General features: G+C 46.8%; 1 pseudogene; it reads left to right on the top strand.

Annotated features, from left to right (window-relative positions):
* The first annotated feature begins 12,657 nt into the window (after window positions 1-12,657).
* Window positions 12,658-13,796, top strand: LOC132360219 (large ribosomal subunit protein eL15-like; annotated as a pseudogene).
* The last annotated feature ends 3,827 nt before the right edge of the window (window positions 13,797-17,623 follow it).

Here is a 17,623-nt window from a genome sequence, read left to right as displayed (position 1 = left end):
TTTGGGAGTGGCTCTGAGGCTCCCTGAGAACCCTCTGGCCTCTGCTTCCCTTCCTGTGATGCCGTCTTCAAGTGTGACGCCCGGAACCGTCCTGCCTCAGCAGGTGGCAGTGATCTCCCTGTTCCTGGAAGGCAACAAGCCCAGATAGGAGAATAGGGGGGGTAGAAAGCGGGGTACTTCCTAGTAATCTCTTCCTTCACCACTGATCCCTTCAAAAAGCAAGTAAAGAGGAGAAAAGGGAACAACGTGGGTGGAGTAGGGTAGAAAAAAAGGGTTTCTGCCCTAAGCGCCGATAGGGACAGATTTTAGGGGGGTGAAAAATGAGCTTACCAATAAGTGACAAGTTCCAAATACCAGTCAGCATTATGTCTTCATTATCCACCAATCACTGCCCGTGTGGGCAAACCGTGTTCTTTTTATTTATTTATTTATTTATTTTAGTGATAAGAAGAAATAATATGCAAACGGTCATAGTTCAGAATCTGTGGATTCTTCCTGAAAAATGCCGAAAACAAGTTAATGAAGCTCTAATTCCCGGAGAGATTAGCCTCTGATGCTGGCTCGGCCACTATCTCTCCTTAACACAGCTTGTCTCTGCTGATAACGGGGGCTAATCTCTTGTGGGGTGAGGGGTACATTTGTGCTTTTCTCATTGCCTTTTTTTCAGGTGTTTGTTTTGTCTTCCCCAAAGCTGGAACAGGAAATTGTCTTTTGTTTCCAACAGTCTTTCTGTCTGTCATTGGCATAGAAATATTCCTGGATATAACATGGTCCACAGGACGCCCCAGTGCCAGCCCTGCTTCCTTGCTTCTTTCCGATGCCCAAAGGGTCCTGAATTATGAAGATGCCTGCTCTCTTCTGCTCTGCTCGTACATGGCTTTTCCCTCCAACCTTTTATTATGAAAATGTTCAAGCATACAGCAATGTGGTAAGAATTTTTAACGGACGCCTACCACCTAGATTCTACAATTAACGTTTTCCCGTACTTGCTTCATGCCTTATCTGTCCAACTCCGTTATCCACCCAGCAAGCTTCCTCGTTTTAAATAAGGCACTGCCAAGTAAATTACAGTCATCAGTACACCATCCCCTAAATATTTCAGCATGCGTGTTATTACTGAGGGTTCAATGTCTGTGGTTTTTCCTTTGGATGTAAAATTTGCATATGATGAAATGTGCACATCTTCCATGTTCACTGGCTGTGTTTTGGGGATGTGCATACACTCTTGTAACCTAAGCCCCTAGCAAGATAGAGAGCTTTACCTCCCCCGCCATGGGGACATTGCTCTGTGCCCCTTCCCAGTCAATTCCTGTCCCTACTCTGCCCCCAGAAGAGCTTCTTTTCTGATTTTCCACCATAGATTAGTGTTTTCTCTTCTAGAAATCTATGTAAGTGAGACAATACTTTCACGTAAAGCTTCTCAGCATGGTGACTGTAATCTCCATCTATGTTTTTCTTTTCTTTTGATCGCTGAGTTGTATTCTCTTCCATGAATATGCTTCAGCTTGTTTATCCATTCTTCTGGTGTTTCCAGGTTGGGGCTACTATTTACATGTACTGAAGGGAAGACCAAGTTGAAATCACAAAAAATTAAACCAACAGCAATAAAAATTAAACGAAAAATACCTGACACACACACATTCATGAAGTCTTATCTTTGGGCTAGAATTTCATTACTTTTTCTTACATATAGTTCCTAACAGTATATATTTGTTAACACAATTTGTACACTAGAGAGTCTATTTGGATAAACAGACTAGGATTACAGGCCATGAGCACGTTACTTAGTTACATAAAAATGGGTACAAAATGGTAGAAACCAATTTGTTTTTCCTAAGCCAGGCTGACATTTTAAAAAATGCAGCTCAGGACAATGGGAAATGATCATCAATTTCTAATTATTGGAGTCCAAATGGACTATAAAGGTACAGAGTTCTATTCTCTAGTCTAGAAACATGATTCTGGGGTACGGTTTTATAGCTATTGGTCCGTCTATGTGTTGAACAACATTTTTCCAAGTAAGAGGTGGTGTGGTGTCTTAGAAAGAGTGTCACATGGGAGGAGTCTAGGCTGAACCCCAGCTGTGTGGTCTGGGGACACCACTTACCATCTCTGGGCCTCAGGCATCCTCTTAAAATGAAGAGATCGGAATGGATGATCTTGAGAGTTCTTTCCAGATATATATACATGCTGATTTTATGGTATTTTTAGGTGCTTTTTGTCAAGGTCTGTTGATTTTAAGGAACCAAAAGCCTACAAAAAATTATACATTGGAATATAACTCAGCCATAAAAAGAAATGAAACTGAGTTATTTGTAGTGAGGTGGATGGACCTAGAGTCTGTCATACAGAGTGAAGTAAGTCAGAAAGAGAAAAACAAATACAGTATGCTAACACATATATATGGAATCTTAAAAAAAAAGAAAAAGGTTCTGAAGAACCTAGGGGCAGGACAGGAATAAAGATGTAGACGTAGAGAATGGGCGTGAGGACACAGAGAGGGGGAAGGATAAGCTGGGACAAAGTGAGAGAGTGGCATGGACATATATACACTACCAAACGTAAAATAGATAGCTAGTGGGAAGCAGCCGCATAGCACAGGGAGATCAGCTCGGTGCTTTGTGACCACCTAGAGGGGTGGGATAGGGAGGGTGGGAGGGAGACGCAAGAGGGAAGAGATATGGGGATATATGTATATGTATAGCTGATTCACTTTGTTATACAGCAGTAACTAACACAACAATGTAAAGCGATTATACTCCAATAAAGATGTTAAAATAAATTATTCAAGAACAAAGAGGAGAATTAACATGACATTGTAAATCAACTATACTTTAATAAAATAAATTTTTAAAAAAAGAATAAAGGGGGGATTTATTGTAAGGCCAAAGAGACAGCCTCACGGCCCTCCAAAGGCCGGCCGTCTGGTCTCCTTGGTCTTCCCAGGATGATCTGGGTCCTGGTGGGTTGGGGCCCAGGACTGTGCTCCCAGGCATTTCCCACAGCATCTGTGGTCCATGAACACGGCTCCCCTTCCTTCTGGATGTAGACCTGCCTTCTCTTCATCCTCTGTTCTCACCACCTGTCACCACCACTCTCTGCTTCAAGCCCCACTGCCAAATTTTATTGTTCCACAAGTGCTTATTTGAATAAAGAAACCAAATTCATTAATTTTCCATGTATAACTGCTGTTGCCCTTGGAAACTGTTATCCTTTTATGGGAATGTGACCGGGACACCCTTTCAGGAACTAGAGTGGATTAAGAGGAACAATGCACCTCATTGGGATCTTGCCAGCTGGGACCGTTTGGAGCACTTAATGAGGAAAGGGCAATGAAACATGTGATGCGTGGCTTAAAGAATCAATAAAGCGTGGCTGTTCTGACGACTGTAAAAAGGATCACTGTTCACAAGTATCATCTTTAGAGCACCTGTTTTAGATAGGAGGGGGAGTTATGTTAGTTTGACTGGTTTGGTGTTTGATGTTTCTGAATAGAGTAGAGAGCAAAGGCAGTCGATCTAGGCTAAATAAAGCTTAATTTAGCAAATATTTTCACAGCTTGGTGCCATGTTTATTTGGAAAGATGTGGCTTAATCCCACGAGCTTTGGTGACAAGGGTTTCCAGAGTTCAAGCTCACCTGGCTTCCACAGGGCCATGGAGTTTGCACTTGAGTCTTTTCTAGGAGTCTAAGATGCCACCTGGTAATGGGGAAAACATCAGCTGTCTTCTCCTGGGCTGGGGAGCTGGAACAAAGAACTTGTCCTGGGGAGCTGGTGACAAACAGCCCCCCGTGGGCTGAGGCTTCCCGGGGCCTGCTCCGTTGTCCCATCAGACTTCATTTACAAAATACACATTCAAAACTAAAATTTAATAATCAAATTCATTATATGAAGGGCATTAAAACCCAAATGTCGGGCCCTTCTGAGCACAGGGCCCTGGGCATCTGTACTGGTGGCTAGCCCGTGAGCCAGCCCTGTCACTTAGGGACACTTGAAAAGAGTGGGGGGACCCCAGCACTCACCACCGCACCTGCTCCCCTCGGCTTGGCCCGTTCCCTGCCAGGCCTCTAGAAGGGTCTGGATTGCAAGCCCTGGGCTCAGCCTCTACAAGGCAGGGACAGTCTCACACCTTGTCGTCTTCAGAGTCTGGCCAGGCACCGGAATGTGTCTCACAGGCTTGTGACAGTGTTTGCTGTGTTTAATTGACTCCTACGCACGGGGCTGCAGCTTGTCCTGTCTCTCTGGTCCCCTGGTGGGTGGACGCCCTCTCCTTCCTGGATCCGCCTACCTGGGCCACCGCCCGGAGTTAGCCTGGGAAGCCCTCAGGCAAACCATCCTGCGTGCTCAGAGCTTTAGTCAGTGTGTTTTCCTGAAAAAGGGAGATTAGGGGATATCTAGCCGTTTTAGGGGGAGCCTGGTAAAGAGGGCTTCCACTCTAGTGGCAAATCCGTAAAAGAAGTAGTGAAAAAAGAGAGTGCAGAAGGAGGGTTTCTGGTCCAGCGTGCAGGCAAACAGTCGACACACAGCTGGAGATTCCTTTCCTGCCAAATCGCCCAAGCTGCACATGAGGCTATTATGAAACCATTTGCATGAAGCAAGTTTTCCAGTGAGGCAGGGTTGTTGATGATCGCAGGAAAACCACTCTCCTTGCATTCAGGTTGGTTGGCGACATGGCCTTGGTGACCCCCAGCTGTGACCAGCACACTTCGCCGTGCTCCTCCCATCCCTGGACTTGTTAGATCCCACCTCCTCACTTTGCTCTTTGGAAGGAAACCCACTGGGACGGGACAGAATTTTCTGGAGTGACGCTAGTATAGTTTTCTTGTCCAGCATCTTTCCTGGTCAAAGCTGGGTGGAGAGGCAGCCCGGGATTATCTTGGTTTTGGTTTGAACCTGAGTACGTTCTTTTTTTTTTTTTTTTTTTTTTAATAAATTTATTTATTTATTTTTGGCTGTGTTGGGTCTTCGTTTCTGCGCGCAGGCTTTCTCTAGTTGCGGCGAGCGGGGGCTACTCTTCGTTGTGGTGCACGGGCTTCTCACTGCAGTGGCTTCTCGTTGTGGAGCATGGGCTCTAGGCGCGTGGGCTTTAGTAGTTGCACATGGGCTCAGCAGTTGTGGCTCGCGGACTCTAGAGTGCAGGCTCAGTAGTTGTAGCTCACGGGCTTAGTTGCTCCGCAGCATGTGGGATCTTCCCGGACCAGGGCTTAAACCCGTGTCCCCTGCATTAGCAGGCGGATTCTTAACCACTGCGCCACCAGGGAAGCCCTGAACCTGAGTATGTCCTGAACCTCCACAGGTCCTCTTCCTCATCCCATGTGCAAAGGACCCCCAGCGGCATTTCAGTCTGAACGCACAAGCCCCGTGCTCCCAGCCCCGCCCTCACCTACCTGTCAGCCCCTCTCCACCACGTCAGCAGAGCCTTCCTCATCCTCCAGACACACAGCAAGAAAGTAAATCTCATTTCTTAAGAGAAGATAAATCTTCTCCCAGGAGTTACTGCCTGACAGAGTCTGACGCATGCTTCAGGATAGGCTGCCTTCTCTTAGAAGGGTGTTCTTCTTGATGTCCCTGCCTTGTTACCTCCAGTATCCAATACTCATGAAATCCTGTTACTTTCAACTCTGAAGTAGAGGGGATTTGACTGCGTTCCCTCTACCCACTCCCCGTGACTCCCCCTCACTTCCAACCCTCCTCACCTCTCCTCTGGACCATTGCCAAGGCTCTTAGCTGGGTTTTTTGCCTCTAGACTCTTCTCTCCCCACCCCTTTCTTTAAGAGACTCCAGATGCAAATTCAATCATGTTACTTTCCTGTTCGAAATCCTTTACAACAAATCAGAAAGTGCACAGGATAAAGCCTAAGTTCCTTGACCTGGCACACGGGGCCCTCTAAGATCTGGCCTTGCTTTACCTTTGCAATCTTACGTCCTGTCGTCTGAAGCACAAATCACCGGTCTCAAATGGTCCAGATAGTCAGTTTCACTCATCCTCCGAGATGGTTTCCAGCCTCCATTTTCTGAGAAGCCTCCCTTACTGTACCCCTCTGCCCTCAGCCAGGACTGTGCCCTGATCTGGGTCTGTCACAGCACTGAACCAAAGTCACTGTGACCATCTGTCTTCTTCGCCTAATAAACGGTGAATACCTCCTGTGTCCAGGGCACACTGTGGAAATATTCAGATGAAAGCACTTACTTATTCAGAAATATGCATGGAAATGTTGATTGGGACACCGTCTGACATTTGAAGACAACCCCAAAATATATATTTCTTAATTCGGCAAGTGGTTTATTCTGAGACAGCTATAAGTCGACATTTTTGTTTTTAAAGGCTTATATATTGTAAACTAACTGTACTTCAAAAAAATAAAGAGCTTGTATATAAAAAAGGCCCAAAGACTGTTTTTAAAAGGGATGCGCCCCAGTCTCCCTCACAACCTCAGGTACATGACCACGGAAGCAACCCAGTGTTGTGAAGTCTTTCACCTTTTCTAAGGATGCCCAGAAAATTATCTTAGATGGATAGATGCAAGAAAAAAAGGACAAGTCACAGTGGAGTATGATCTTTCAGCCTCCTTAGCAACGTGGGGGAAGGAAGACCGGAGAGAGACCCCCGCCCAGGGTCAGAAATAGAAACGTCTTTCTGTGCTAAAACCACAAAAGCTGGGGCAAACTCAGAGGCAACATTCGTTTGCCTGGGAAGCCTTAGCGACTGTCAACCTTCCAAGGCGAATGATGCTGTAGGAGCGGGTAGAATTACGTCGTATTCCTAGAATAGGGCAGCAAAAGTCCCTCTATTGAGCAAAAGTCACCGTGCTGAGCTGAAGGAGTGTGCTGGCACAGGACGGAATGTTCCAGCACAGGGATAGCTATGTCAGAGCGCAGCTTGTGAAAGAGGCGAGTGTCTTCTGCGGGGAACGGCTCACTGTTACCTACAACACTAGGTAAAAGGCCATCACGAAGCCGCCTTATTGAGTCTGGGGCTCCACACCCCCAGCCGTCACGGATGCCATGAGTCTGAGGAATTGCCCTGGGAGTGAACCAGGAAGGTCCAAGGCCGGTGGAGACAAGGCAGGCCGGCCTGGACAGAAGCCCGGCTCCTGCCCCGCAGAGGAGACACCAGCTGTTGTCACCTCACCCCCCGCCTTGGAGGCGTCGGCCTGCTTCACTGGGCCTATTTGAGGGAGGTGACCTGAGCCCAGGTGTCACGAGGTTCTTGACGGACAGTTTGCCCGCACTGCTTCTTCCTGCAGCTTCAGCCTGAGCAAAGTCAGGCCACCGCCGCTGCTGAGGTTTCCCCAGAGAGCACCCTCCTTTCCCTCTGCCGTCCCTTCGGGCTCCTGCACCCCCTGCTTTTGACTGTGTGTCACAATCATGGGCCAGCAGCTCGCCAGCATGCCAAGGTCGGGGCCTGTGGGAACTGCCCTCACCTGCGGCTGTGGGTCTGAGAATAAACGTGAGGTCCAGAGGTGGGCCTGCTTAGGGTTAGGGTAGGATTAGGGTTAGGGTTAGGGTCAGGGTCAGGGTTAGGGTCAGGGTCAGGGTTAGGGCTCGGGTTAGGCAGAGAGCTTCCTGCCATGGTGGGATTGGTCTAACCCATATGAAGTTTCCGCAAATTTGCACAAGTTGCCCAGAGTTCTTACAGTGGGAAGCCCCTTATTCCTAGGCGAATGGGGATGATGGCTCTCCACTTCGAAGCCCCCAGAGCTTCTCAAATCATTATGCTTTTCCTTCGCTGTTGAGCTCTCCTTCTCCTTCTGGCTTCTTTAATGGAACGGATTGTAGGTTCCTCTTTGCAGTGAGCCTGGTTAGTTGCTGCATCTCCCTAACAAACAAGTACGGGGTCATGTGATGTCTTTAGTGTGTTATCTTTCTCCTGCCAGCCTTTTTCTCTGTAGTTACCCTTTGGCTTATTTTAATACCTATTGTACATTGTACGTCCTTTTGTTTGATGGTCTATTTGAAAGAACTACATATTGTTAGTCCCCTCTCAAATCTCTTGCAGGAAATCTTTCCTAGCTGTCCAGGCCCTTCTTTGAATGCCCCAGCCTTGGCCTGGAGGCACAGTTATAATATAATCCACCTTATTGGGCATATGGAGAAGAATCACTTTTCTTTTAGTGTTTCTTGCTACATACAGAGCTATTTTCAAAAATGCCTAAGCTTGGGAATTCTCTGGTGGTCCAGTGGTTAGGACTCGGCAGTTTCACTGCCAAGGGCCCAGGTTCAGTCTCTGGTCGGGGAACTAAGATCCCACAAGCCACGCGGCTCTGCCATCAACAACAGTAGCAACATAAAATGCCTGAGCTTAAGAAAGATCGTAAGCGTCCATCAATGAACAGATGAATGCAAGAAAATGTGGTGTATATATAGGCAATGAAATCTTATTCAGCCATGGAAAAGAAGGAAATCCTGCCATTTGCAACATGGATGGCCCTTTAGGGCATTTTGCTAAGTGAAATAAGTCAGACAGAGAAAGACAAATACCATACGGTCTCACTTACATGTGGACTCTAAAATAATAATAATAATAATAATAATAATAATGATGATGATAATAATAATAAACAGAAAACAAGCTCACAGATACCGAGAACAGATTGGTGGTTGCCAGAGACAAGGGATGTGGGGTGCTGGGAAGCAAAATGGGTGACGGAGAGTCAAAAGGTACAAACTTCCAGTTATGAATAAGTCCTGGGGATGCAACATACAGCACGATGACTGTAGTTAATCATACTGTCTTGTATATTTGGAGTTGCTAAGGCAGGAGTTCTTAAAAGCTCTCATCACAAGAAAAAAAAAAAAAGATTTGTAAACTATATGTGAAGAAAGATGTCAAGTAGATTTATTGTGGTGATGATTTCACAGTACATACAAATATCAAAACATTATGTGATACACCTGAAACTAATAATGTTATATGTCAATTAGACCTCAATAAAAATAAATAAAATACAGTTTAAAAATTAAAAAAAAAAAAAAGAAAGGATACCTAGTCCTCCAATTGTGCTCATATTCTGAACACGCCTGGTAATTCGTTCTGTCGTAGCGGCAAGGTGAATTGAGTCCAGCTGTTACCCCGAACTATCACTAGTGTGGTTCCGTGCACTGACTTCTCTCCAGTTGGAAGACAGTAGCTTTTCCCGCATGGGAAATTCTAAGTACAGAAGTACTGTTTCGGTTTCTTGGGTTGGGCCAAAGGAAACCAGCCCAATTAGGCTCTGTGAACACCGGGCTGTGTCTGAATGGCCGCTAGGGTTGGTCTGGCTTTGTTGAGGTGTGAGGAACATAATTCCACCGGCCACAATGTGGCTTCAAGAATGGGCCTTCCGCTCGCAGTGTTACAATTCTTCGCCCCTGGCTGTTCAGATTGTCAGCCTGAGAGGTACTCTGGGGCTAATAAACTCTTCCTTTGGCGCTTGTAGAACGAATCCAGGCACCGTGGGGCAAAGGAATTTGGATGTTTCTTAACTGAGTAGGATTTGGATATGGGATCAGCAAATTTAGGAAAAATCACTTAGAAAATGCGTCCTAGGTCTGTTAGCTGCAATCAGCCCCCTTTTCATGTACCTTCACAGAAATTCACTCCCTGCCTCAATCCCACTCAAATAACAAGTTCATCTTTAGATCTGAAAAAACGTGGGCTGTGGTCTCCGTGCTCTGTTATCTGAATTGTCCAAGTGGCCCAAGGAAAAATGGAGGCACATTTGACTGACTCCTCTGACTTCCCAGAAGGATTATGATTCATTGGGAAAATGTTTCCTGTGGTTTTTAGAGCATTTTCAAGCCACAGCCATACTGAAGAGGCCTCGAGCTATGAAGACCAGCTACTAAATGACACGTTATAAACCTTGTTGCTGGGCAAATTTCTTCATGAAACCTGAAACCTCAGTTAGCTCTGGGTTCAAGCCGAGCAAAGCACTTTAGCTGATTTCACCAAAATCTCCCCCAGACCTTTGACCTTTATTAGAAACCATACTATTAGGCCTGTGCCCCACTCAAAAAATGTACTTTTGTTTTCTTCCCATGAAACATTGTGGTTGTACAGAAAAACTTGGCTGAGGTATCAGGTTTATATCCAGTTTAAGATAAATGTGCCCAAGACGATACATTCAACATGATACGTGGTTTCCTTTTCTTGTGAAATTTCGGTGACCAGACCTTCCCAATTAAGCAGAGCAACTGAGCCAAACCAAAATCCCTTTTGGGGTTTGGTGTTCCACTCTCCTCGTGGTTAGGACCTGCCTGTAACACAATGGGACAAACTCTTATAACCCTGCCAATGCCCCTTAGATGAAAACTACTCAGTCCAAATACAGTCCAAGCCTTTGTCCAATGGAGGTCCATGGGGCTCTGTGACTTCGTCAGGGAAAGGAGAGAGTGCCTAGGAGGTCACCTTAACCCCGTGAAAGAAAGGCCAGGAAGAGAGGCGTCATGTAACACGCAGAAATCCTGGCCAGTGGTGGCGGCCAGCAATGTTCTCCCCCAGTTTTACAGAGACCAGGACCCTTTTAGGAAGTGTGGACAAAGAATGTCACCTGCCATGTCAGTAAACAAAGGGTTTTCAGGCCATCAAGCCATCAGCCATGGCAGCCCCCCTGATGGTACGCCCTGAGGGGAACTCAGGATGGAGAAAAACAAGATACTGGCCTTAGATAGCTAAGATGCTTATCAAAGGAATGATTTCAATGAGCCCAGACTCTTGCGTCTTCCCATAAACAGAAAAGCACTAAAATCCTTAACTTAAGATGTCTACTTTTTTATGATTAGCAGTGATCTTTTGATGTTCAACTACATTTTTTTCCCCAGCAAAAACTCCTATACAACCTGATTCCTCCCTGACCTCTTTGGAACAGTCCCTCGGAGTGATCTGAGAGGCTGCCTTCCTGGGCTATAGTTCTCAGTAAGGTCCCCAAACAAAACATAATTCTCAGCTCTTAGGTTGTGCATTTTGTTTTGTTTTCTTTTTAGTTGACAGAAGAATCAAAAATTAGATTCACTGGGGTAGGAGGTAGTACTACACACATACTTTCTTGGGAGGCTGAGTGGAGGCAAAGAAAGAATTTAAACACGTTTTTGGTGGATAAGTTCCCAGAATTATTCTCCCAGATATGGAGCAATGATGAGGGGCATTAGAGTAGTTGGGAGTGGAAGAAGAATTTGAGAATTTGAGAGAAGCTGTTACCCACTTTTAAGGCGAAATAGAGTCACCATAGCACAAGATTTTTGAAAGCTCTGTGCAAGATTGATTTTAATGGTACCATTTCACTACATCTTAATACTACATCTAAACCCTCTGCACCTTCCAAATTTCTGTCTAATTCATCCCCGAGCTATGAAATTGTTACAGATTTCATCTCTGAGGGGTTAGGGAGTATCTTCCCATTGTAGAGATAAGTAAACCAAGGTTCTGTGGATTTTGTTGGTTTGTCTTCTGGAGAAGAGACCTCTATTCTCTTAGGTTTATACACTGAAATTTTTGCCAGCATTTGTCCTGGTTGGTATATAACGTGATTTCCTTTTCTTTTCCTTCTTTCTCTTAGAAACGTGGGCCTGACACCATCCTTTACTGAGGACTACTAGCAGATGAATATATTGAAAGGTGATGAGTACCAAGGAACTTGACCGCCAGCCACTCGGTATAGTAAAAGGATGAGCGTGTGAGATGCGGAAGGATTAGAACTGGGTGGGATTTTCTGATCCCTGAAGTTGCAGTTTGCCACGCAGGGACAAAGCCTTGCCTTCCATTGTCCTTGGTGTACACAGGGTATTAATCAGGCTGTGACTCCGTGTGCTGGGAGCAGATCAGAGCCCAGTGCAGACCAAGGCTGCGTCCCCTGCCCTTGGTGCGTGTGGACAAGTCCTGGACCAGCAGCTGTGGCCTCTCTCAGGTGGCAAACAGGGTGCAGCTGGAGGGCCAGCGGGCAGCCTAGGGCCTGGGCTCTGTCCCTCGGGCCTCCTTGTCTCTTTGCTTTACTGGGATCCTGGGAACGAGGCGTGGTGGCCAAGGAGAAACCAGAGCCTCCAGATTCCTTTTTTTACAAACCTTTGCCCACTTTATTTAGAACACAAGCAGGGCATGGGCAGGCCATCCAGCCCTGGTCTCACGTTACACCACACACCGCTAAGTGTCAGCAGCCCACCAAATTCCTGAAAAACCAGGTAACTGTAGAAACTCTGCCACGATTCCTTTCAGGGTCACCAAGATTATAATAAATATTTCTAGAGGGGACAGCCAAACACTTGTCTTTAATATAATAATTATTTTTAATATATTTATAAATTTACAATTGTAACAATAAATAATAAAATATGTCATAATCATAATGAAGCATAATGATAAAATATATAATTATAGACTTATAATAAATTAAATTATAGTAATAAAACATATACTAATTATATACTTATAATCATAATAAATTAGAATACAAATAATATAAATAATTTCTAAATATAAACGTAGACATGTATATTTTAATAAATAGGCGTATGTTATATTCAGTGGGGTATGGTGTGTATATGTAAATATATACATATATTTATATTCAGTTGTTGTTGAATTTATCAGCGCCCACTTCGGCCTGCACCCCAAACATTAGAAGGAGATCAGAAAGCTGGGGGCTCCCTTTCCGTCCGGCGGCGGCCGTCCGGTGAGCCGCGATGGGCGCCTGCGCGTACACCCGGGAGCTGGGGCCGAAGCAGCCGTCGGACGCGATGCGCTTCTGCTCAGGGGGCGCCGCGGGCAGCACCCCAGCTCTCGGCGCTGCGCCGCCCCGCGCCCCGCCGGCCCGACAAGGCGCGGCTGGGCTGCGAGGCCAAGCAAGGCTACGTCAGGCATCGGCTCGCGTGCGCCGCGGTGGCCGCAAACGCCCGGTCCCTAAGCGTGCCTGTCACCTGCGGCCCGCCTGTCCACCGTGGCGCCACCTGCGGCCCGCCTGTCCACCGTGGCGCCACCTGCGGCCCGCCTGTCCACCGTGGCGTCACCTGCGGCGCGCCTGTCCACCGTGGCGCCACCTGCGGCGCGCCTGTCCACCGTGGCGCCACCTGCGGCCCGCCTGTCCACCGTGGCGCCACCTGCGGCGCGCCTGTCCACCGTGGCGCCACCTGCGGCGCGCCTGTCCACCGTGGCGCCACCTGCGGCGCGCCTGTCCACCGTGGCGCCACCTGCGGCCCGCCTGTCCACCGTGGCGCCACCTGCGGCGCGCCTGTCCACCGTGGCGCCACCTGCGGCGCGCCTGTCCACCGTGGCGCCACCTGCGGCGCGCCTGTCCACCGTGGCGCCACCTGCGGCGCGCCTGTCCACCGTGGCGCCACCTGCGGCCCGCCTGTCCACCGTGGCGCCACCTGCGGCGCGCCTGTCCACCGTGGCGCCACCTGCGGCGCGCCTGTCCACCGTGGCGCCACCTGCGGCGCGCCTGTCCACCGTGGCGCCACCTGCGGCGCGCCTGTCCACCATGGCGTCAACCGGCTCGGGTTCGCTCGAAGCCTCCCCTCTGCCGCCAAGGAGCCAGCTGGGCGCCGCTCTGGGGCCCGGAGGGTTCTGAAGCCTTACTGGGTTGGTGAAGATTCTCCGTACGGATCTTTGGAGGTTGTCCTCATTGATCCATCCCATAAAGCTAAGAGAAGAAACCCTGACACCCAGTGGATCGCCACAGCAGTCCACAAGCACAGGGCTGGCGCATGCAGGCAGGAAGGACCACGGCCTCGGCCAGGGCCACAGGGTCCTCCGCACGACCGGTGGTTCTCGCCGCGCAGCCTGGAGAAGGCGCGGTACTCTCCAGCTCCACCGCTACCGCTAACACAAGTAATGTTTGTAAAATTCTTACCTAATAAACAGTTTAGGACATCCGTGTCTGCTTCAAAGTGTTTTCTAATCTGTCTGTTAAAACTAGCTGTCTGCGGATTGTTTCATTGAATGCATTGTCAAGTTCTGAAAGTGCAATAATGTTTGAAGACTTTAAGTGATGGGGTATCTTGTTTCTAATAAGGGAAATGCCTTTGTTTTTGCTTTATTAGGGAGTTGATATGTCCGTGTTTAAAATGCTGTTTGGTACAATAGGTGTAAAATTCTGGAAAAGAGGAGTGCAGAAACTAGCCGTGTAGATTTGTTGGTGCATGTGATGAAACCTACAGCTTTATTAGGGTGATGCAATGCTCTGCTGGTTTACTGTAAAGTGGCTGTTTTATGGAGTTTGGCAAGGACAAACTTTCAGTTGGGTTTTCCTTGGAAATGTGAAGGGTGTCGTGATCCTTTATCATGATCATATGCAGAAAAATAAAGTTGACTAGGGCCCACATTTTTAGACTTAATCTGCTATTTCATATATGCAACTGCTGCTTCCAAAAGGCAAAAAGTAAAGGAATGCCACAATTTTTTAAGAGAATTGAATAAACCTGTTGCAAGATGTTTCTCTTACCAACTGAAACAAATCCTGGTTAACCTAAATTAAATTGCCTTGTCCTCGATGGTACCACTGAAGTTCACATAAAAGGTGTGAGCTCCTGGTTCAATCCCATGGCTCTGTGATCTGTAGAATACTTAACTTCATGCAAAATAGTCATGGTATTTACACTAGTGTATATTGAAGCTGATGGAAATTGAACATTAGGTAAATGAGAAGGGAGTTTTTAACCCTAAGGTTTGTAAGCTAGTGAGGCTAGGATTGGGAAATTGGTGTTCATCAGGTCCCTTTCAAGTGTGGGAAGATAGAAAAGGCTTGGATCAAAATTTTAAATGTTTTATTTGTAGTATTAGTTTGTGACCATTATGAAATCTAAGCCACCTTGGGGAAAATAGGGTTGGTTTTATTTAAAAGTAACATTGCTAAGTCTAATCAGTGTTATCTTGGGTCAAGCCACTTTATCCATTCCCATAAGGCTACTAAGAAGAGTAATGTAGTTGGTGTCACTACAACTTCAACTGGTTTCCGAAAAAAAAAAAAGTTGGGGGGAGCGAGCAGAACCGAGGAGTTCATCTTGTTTTAGGAAAGCACGTGCAATGTGCAGCAACAGATGTTAATTCGATATTAAAATCCTGGGATTTTTCTTAATACAATACCATGGCAGTGATGGATTTTCATCCTTTAGCACATTGGCCCCAGTAACCCTAAATTCTCTTGTCTTCCTATCTTTTTGCTCACCTACACCCTAAAATTTTTCAAAAAAACTATGTTCCTTTATGCACATTTTAAAGTTGGCAGCTGAATTTCTCTCTTCATAAGTTTAAATAGCTGCAAAACGTAGAATTTCCAGCAGAATGCAAATGTTGGCATTTATTTTAAAATAAAACAGTTCATCACTCTTTAAAATATATCTAATGAAAGGGAAAAGCTATAGTGATTTGATGTCTACTATCATGCATTTAAAAAACATATCAAATTCTCTTCTCTAGGTGTTGGAAATTTATTATCTTTAAATTGTATTTCCATTCCTCTTCCATACAGGATCTTATTCCAAGAGAAAATATTTTTATGATTGAAAATCTTTCAGGGATTTCCCTGGTGGCACAGTGGTTAAGAATCCGCCTGCCAATGCAGGGGACACGGGTTCGAGCCCTGGTCCGGGGAGATCCCACATGCCACGGAGCAACTAAGCCCGTGCACCACAACTACTGAGCCTGTGCCCTAGAGCCCACGAGCCACAACTACTGAGCCCATGTGCCACAACTACTGAAGCCCATGCGCCTAGAGCCCGTGCTCCACAACAAGAGAAGCCACCGCATTGAGAAACCCACGCATCGCAACGAAGAGTAGCCCCCGCTCGCCGCAATTAGAGAAAGACCGCGCGCAGCAACGAAGACCCAACGCAGCCAAAAATAAATAAATAAATAAATTTATTTTAAAAAAGAAAGAAAATCTTTCATTGATTGCCCACTATACTTCTTTGTTACAGAAATACGAACAAAAGTGGAAATTAAAAAATTATTTCTTCCGGATTTAGTTATCATTTTAACATTAATCTACATGTGATCAAAACAAATAACATTGTAATAAGCTTCGATTAAAATAATTATTAAATATAAGAAGTAAACCTTTTTGGAAAAGTATCTTTGATGAGATGGTTAGGGGTGTCGCAGTGCCTTCATTAAAAGACATCTTGCTGATGCCACTATTCCTAACTGTCCCTTCCTTTGGTACCCAGTACGGCAGAGAGACCCTAGGGTGGCCTCCACTTACCCCACTTCCTGGTGTCCACACAGTGCGTAATCCCCTCCCTGAAAGTGGGTGGGACCTGTGACTTGCTCCTAACCCGTGAAATATGGGAAGGGTTTTGGGGTGTCAGTTTTGTTACATAAGCTTGCAACTTCCATCTTCCCAGCAGACTCCCTCCCTCGCTGGCTTTAATGAAGCCCACGTGGCAGGGAACACACGTGGCTGGCGACAGCCAGCCGGGCTCTGAGGCCCCCAATCCAACAACCCGCAAGGAACCGAACCTGCCAAAACCCTCAGGAGCTTGGAAGTGGATCCTTCCCCAGCTGAGCCTCCGATGAGACCCCAGCTCCAGAAGACACCTGAGTGCAGCCCTGAGCAGAGGACCTAGCTAAGCCACACGGGGACTCCTGACCCACAGACAGCATGAGATCATATACGTGTGTGTTAAGCCACTAAGTCTGGGGTAATACTTTATGCGACAAGTAATGACAAATATACCCCAGACTAGCCCTGTAGTAAGAGTTGGGATGGGGAAGGACGTGACCCGCTCTTATAAAGAGTGTGAAAAGGAGGTAAAAATTAGAACTGGCTTTATGTTTCCCCCAGGAGCGTGTTCTGCAAATATTTTAGAAAGGAATACATTTGGAGGCTGATGTTGGGGAGGAAGAAATGTTCCTCTACCCTTCTAGGTTCTTCCTGCTTGTCTAAGAATTAAACGGACATGTGACAGATCAACAGGAGAGAATCAAAGAAAAGTTTAATAACATGCGTATATGGGAGAGACCCAGGAAAACCGAGTAACTCGTCAAATGACTGAAGCCCTCGCCTTAAATACCACCTTCACTTAAAGATGAAAGAGGATGTTGGGCTAGTGGTTTGGGATTTCACAGGGGAGGGGACAATTGACAGGGAGACAGAAAAGCAAATGTTTGGTAAGTAAATGTTTCCTGGGCCAGCAGAGACAAGGGGGCGCAGAGAGGAATTTAACAAACAGACTTCGCTGGGTTCCTCCCCTGTCTACACACCTGGTTTCTACTGTAGTTACCTCTGGCGATACTCCCTTGCTGGATCAGGCCCCTTGTGTACACTCTTTAGGAGGCTAAGGGAGTGGGTGGAAGTTCTTCCTGAGTCTTTTGGGCCTTGATTGTTTTCAGCTCAGAGTAATCCATATGCCAAAGGGACATTTTGAAGTAGCAAATTTTGTTCCCCTACGTGAGAATCTGGAAATTGATTCCCTTCCATCTGGAGCCCGCACAGCCCCTGGGAAGTCTCTGAATCCCGAGGTTGGTGGTTTGCCCGGCTTAAGGAAGACTGCACCGCTTGAGCCATTCTGAATCCAGCCCTGAGATTCCTCCTCCCACGTGGGAAGAAGCGGCCAGGCGCAATGGCGGGGCGGGGCGAGGGGGTGGGTGGGTGGGCGGGGCAGAGCGAGGGTGGTGCTGCGGGGGCGGGGGCGGGGGAAGGCAGGGCGGGGG

Source organism: Balaenoptera ricei, chromosome 2 (genome assembly GCF_028023285.1).
Source record: "Balaenoptera ricei isolate mBalRic1 chromosome 2, mBalRic1.hap2, whole genome shotgun sequence".
Lineage (NCBI taxonomy): Eukaryota > Metazoa > Chordata > Mammalia > Artiodactyla > Balaenopteridae > Balaenoptera > Balaenoptera ricei.
The sequence above is the reverse complement of the archived record's forward strand: the minus strand, read 5'-3'. Positions and strand labels throughout refer to the sequence as shown.